Here is a 5,665-nt window from a genome sequence, read left to right on the forward strand (position 1 = left end):
CATTTCCTATAGTTTGACAACCCTATGTCTCAGCTTCCTTACTTATAAAATGAGAGCCTAGCTCATAGGGTTGTAGAGAAAATGAAATGAGGTAACTGATGCAAAGTGCTTAGTACAGTCCCTGGCATATGCGAAATCCTTAACCTAAGATAGATTGCTGTCATTATTATTCTCAGGTGGGAGCAAAAGTGATGTGGCTTCCTTCAAACTTACACTACCCCTTACACTTAGAATGACCTCACATTAACCCGTCACATTGGCCCAAGGAGGTGATTGTGTTCCACTGGAACCTAGGCATAGTTCTGCTGGAGGTATAGATCTAAACTGGCTGACCTCGCAGGGCATCTTTTGTTTATGTTACTTTGGGAGCTGGAAATTACAACTAGGTATCATAATGTGACTTGAGACAAGGAAAGATACATGATAAACATCTTTTTTCAACAAGTAATAAGAGTCTTAATATGCAAGTGTTGTGGCTTTATAATTGGCAATAGGTCATTCTTTTTCACTCTTCAAAAATATTCATTTGGTTCCTTTTTGCCAGACTGTGCTGGGCAGCCAGGCCAAGTTGTAAACAAAACACAGCTACTGTTCTTATGGAGTTCAGAGCTTGGTGGGGAACATGAATGAATACCCAAATGGTGCAATTACAACTGGGGGAAGTATTGGGAAGGACATGCTTACGGTGTTATGAAGGATAGAGTGAGAGATGATTCAAGGACTACTAGCAGTGGCAACTTCTGGGAGCTTGTTAGGCATCCAGCATCCTAGTCTCCCTGAGACCTACTGAATTCAGAATCCACATTGTAACAAGATCCCCAGTGTTCCATACACATCTTAGGGTTTGAGAAGCCCTGCGAAGCTCATGTGACTAAGTGTTCCTGCCATCTTGTTGCTCTGGCTATTGAGCTATGTGACAATTGGACAAGTTGCTTAATCTCTCTGGGTCTCATACTTCTCCTGCATTAAAATAAAGAGAGACACAAACAAAAAATGGCACAAATACCATATGCTTTGCATATCACATAGAAATATGTGAATGTCGGCTGGGCGCGGTGGCTCACGCCTGTAATCCCAGCACTTTGGGAGGCCGAGGCGGGCGGATCACAAGGTCAGGAGATCGAGACCACGGTGAAACCCCGTCTCTACTAAAAATACAAAAAATTAGCCAGGCACGGTTGTGGGCGCCTGTAGTCCCAGCTACTCGGGAGGCTGAGGCAGGAGAATGGCGTGAACCCGGGAGGCGGAGCTTGCAGTGAGCCGAGATCGCGCCACTGCACTCCAGCCTGGGCGACAGAGCGAGACTCCGTCTCAAAAAAAAAAAAAAAAAAAAAAAAGAAATATGTGAATGTCAAATGAACTGGGCTGAAACTGACATGAAAATGATACCGGAAAGGAGTTATGTAAATCCAAGTCATTGTTATAAACATTAGGAAGACAAGAGTAGCTCTTCGAGGTAAGGAATCTGTGACTGCCTTTAGTAGAACTGGAAAAGGATTGTAACAATATCCATGGCAAGTATGTATGTATACAATATGGATTGGGTAACAGAATTTCCTCTGGTAGATTTCTGTGATGTTTCATAGAACTTAATGTCCACCTGTGCTGTTATAATTAACCCTCCAGCTGAAGTGAATGGTGTTTCTTAACTTGCCACTAATAAGAATGGCATACCTGAGCACAGATATCTCTGTGCTGTTAATTTCATAATCTCTTGGTGTTAATTCAAGTAGACTTGCATTCTTCCCAGTGCTATAGTCCCTTGAAGAAATTATTCTGAATTGAGAAGAGAGGCCAGAAAATGCTTTCCAGAACCCCTTTTATTTGTATGTCAGTATCTAGAATTAGAGTGTACTGTGCTGTCTTTTGCATACATTATGAAACAATCTGTACTAACAAGTATATGAGGTATTTCCATTTCATAGGTGAGGAAATTCAGGTTCAGAGAAATTAAGTAAAATGCCCAGGTTCATATAGGACATCCTAACTGTGGTGATGCAGCTAGAAAGTGAGAGCACCAAGACCCCCCAACTCAAAACCATCTGCCTCTAGAATCCTGCTGTTAAATGATTAAAACCATTCAGTTATTCTGCCTCATAACAAGTCAGAGAAGTTAATTACCTCACTGCGTCCTCATTTGGAAGACAAGAGGTTTGAACTGTAATAAGGCACCCCAATCCTAAACTCAAGGATTCAGTGAGTGAAAATGCAACCTGTTGCATCTGTCCTAAATGTGTCAGGAGACCATTTGCAAGGTCTCACTTTACAGATAACTGTTTTCTCTTCTCTAAGGTTTCAGTCTGTAATAAAATGGCATATGTATTCTCTAGTCATTAAGCTCTGTTGGGAACAGGCCCTCCCCAAATCTGGCCATAAACTGGCCCCAAAACTGGCCATAAACAAAATCTCTGCAGCACTGTGACATGTTCGTGATGGCCATGATGCCCATGCTGGAAGGTTGTGGGTTTACCGGAATGAGGGCAAGGAACACCTGTCCCACCCAGGGCAGAAAACCGCTTAAAGGCATTCTTAAGCCACAAACAATAGCATGAGCTATCTGTGCCTTAAGGACATGCTCTCGCTGCAGATAACTAGCCAAAGCCTATCCCTTTATTTCCGCACATCCCTTTGTTTCCCATAAGGAATACTTTTAGTTAATCTATAATCTATAGAAACAATGCTTATCACTGGCTTGCTGTCAAAAAATATGTGGGTAAATCTCTGTTCGAGGCTCTCAGCTCTGAAGGCTGTGAGACCCCTGATTTCCCACTCCACACCTCTGTATTTCTGTGTGTGTCTTTAATTCCTCTAGCGCCACTGGGTTAGGGTCTCCCCGACTGAACTGGTCTCGGCAAAGCTCCATTGTTTTGTGTTATTAAATATGAAGTCAGGCCTTGTAAGTCGGAGTCTCAGATCACTGCTCTGTGTTCAGTACCCAAATAAAGCCGTACCCATAAAAATCATTCTAATGTAACTTTTTAAATAATTAAAAAATCTCAAATACTATTTTAAGCAATTTGTTTTCAAAGAACTCACAAGTGTTGGTATAATTTGGAAACAATTTCCAATTGTTGGGCCTTTATAATAATGCCTCTTGTGTGACCAGCACTCTTCAGTTTATGAAGCATTGAGTGACGCATTAAGGATTGTAGACGGGGTAACATTTGAGTGTCCACTTGAATAAAATGACTTTCAGGAAAAGTAAGCCAGAGAGCCGTTCCAGTAAGAATGAACAATTCCTAAGTCTGTTGCATAACCGGGATGAACTGCCTCTATAGAGATGGTGGGGGGCAGGTTTGAGAGGGGATCTTAAATGTGTGGAGTTTGTATGACCACTTAGAGCCAGGGTGTTGTTCTGGACTGTTCTCTGCGTGACTGTTTACTGATCTTACTGGGAGCTGTCCTGCTCACTGAGCAAACTCAGGGCAAGATGCTATGTAGGCCAGTCTAAGATCAATTATGAGCCCAGACTTATTTATAAACCCACAGGAAAGGCCCCTGAGAGCGCTCTGCCATCTGACCTGAGACTAGGGTAAGGAAGGATTAGTGCTAAGGCACGGGAAGTCCCTTGGTGGCCAACTAGGTTTCCAGTGTGAGCCAAGAGACTTATTTGACCTTTCAGCCAGTAGGCAGCTAGAGATAGAGACTGTTCTCTGGACTCTTGTACAAGGTGCGATCTCGACTATGGAGCTTATCATTTTGGGTGTTGTATATGGAAGTTGATTATAACTTGTACCATGGAGATCATTCACTCAATAAATATTTATCAAGTACCCTCAGCCTACCTGGCAGTGTTGTAGGTACAGGGATGTATTAGAGTACCAGGCAGGTGGGGCCTCTGTTCTTATGGAGCTTGTTTTCAGTGAGGAAGGCAGGCAAGAAGTTGATAAACACATGAGAATTTCATGTGCTGTGGAGAAAATAAAACAGAGGAAAGAAAGAGAGAGCTTAGGTGGAGGAAGAATATTTTCACTAGCAGGAGCTAAGAAAGTTTTCCTGAGAAAGCAACATTGAAGCAGAGACTTGACTGGTGAGGAGCCTGCTAGGTGGAGGCCTGGAGGAAGAGTGAGGGCTCAGATCCCGAGGAAAGCAGATACAAAGGCCCTGGAGTAGGTAGAACTCATTAAAGCATTAGGAAGCTGATATGGTTTGGCTGTGTCTCCACCTAGATCTCACCTTGAATTGTAATAATCCCCATGTGTCAAGGGCAGGGCCAGGTGGAGATAATTGAATCATGGGGTCAGTTTCCCCCATACTGTTCTTGTGATAGTGAATAAGTCGCATGAGATCTGATGGTTTTATGAAGCACACACTCTCTTGCCTGCCACCATGTAAGAAATGACTTTGCTGCTCTTTTGCCTTCCATCATGCTTGTGAGGCCTTCTCAGCCATGTGGAAATGTGAGTCAATTAAACCTCTTTTCTTTATAAATTACCCAGTCTCAGGTATGTCTTTAATAGTATCATGAGAACAGACTTTCACACTGCTAATAAAGATATTACAAAAGCTCACTGTGACTACAGCTTAGTGAGTAAGCGGAGAGCTAATTTTTCAGGATTGATACAAATCAGCTTCTACAAAATTTCTCTGACATTTATCCTGCAACCTGGATGGTTAGGGAAACCTTCCAATGGCAGAAGATAGAGATTATATATGTATTTTTTGTTTGTTTGTTTGTTTGTTGGTTTGTTTTTTTGAGATGGAGGCTCACTCCGTCACCCAGGCTAGAGTACAATGATGCAATCTTGGCTCATTGCAACCTCTGCCTCCCGGGTTCAAGTGATTCTCCCTGCCTCGGCCTTTCAAGTAGGTGGGATTACAGGCACACATCCCCATGCCCAGCTAATTTTTGTATTTTTAGTGGAGATGGAGTTTCACCATATTGGCCAGGCTGGTCTCGAACTCCTGACCTCTGGTGATCCTCCTGCCTCAGCCTCCCAAAGTGCTGGGATTACAGGTGTGAGCCACTGCACCTGGCCCTATGTATTGTTCTGTGTCCTTTGTGTCAGCATATGTCACAACTTATGTTAAACAGTGAATCCTCTATCTGAAGGTTGCAATTTTTTGTGGTTATTTGAGCCTGATCTTGTCTGACCCCTAACTTGGCACAATATTAAGCAACTCTGTTGCTCTACTAGATTAATTTAAAGGCTGTGCTTTTTTGACATATTTTTAAAAACCACAAGCAGAGCTAAAATTATATCTGCTGTATTTTTGTAACAGCTTTATTGAGATATAATTCATATATCATACAATTCAATTGACATACATGGATGGGTAGAATCAATATTGTAAAAATAACAATACTGCCAAAAGCAATCTACAAATTCAATGTAATTTCCATCAAAATACCACCATCATTCTTCACAGAACTAGAATAAACAATACTAAAATTCATATGGAACCAAAAAAAGAGCCCCCATAGCCAAAGAAAGACTAAGCAAAACGAAAAAATCTGGAGGCATCACATTACCTGATTTCAAATATACTATAACGCCATAGTCACCAAAACAGCATGGTACTGGTATAAAAATAGACACATAGACCAATGGAACAGAATAGAGAACCCAGAAATAAAGCCAAGCACTTAGATCCAACTGATCTTTGACAAAGCAAAGAAAAACATAAAGTGGGGAAAGGACACCCTATTCAACAAATAGTGCTT

The sequence above is a fragment of the Macaca mulatta genome, chromosome 9, assembly GCF_049350105.2.
Source record: "Macaca mulatta isolate MMU2019108-1 chromosome 9, T2T-MMU8v2.0, whole genome shotgun sequence".
Taxonomy (NCBI): Eukaryota; Metazoa; Chordata; class Mammalia; order Primates; family Cercopithecidae; genus Macaca; species Macaca mulatta.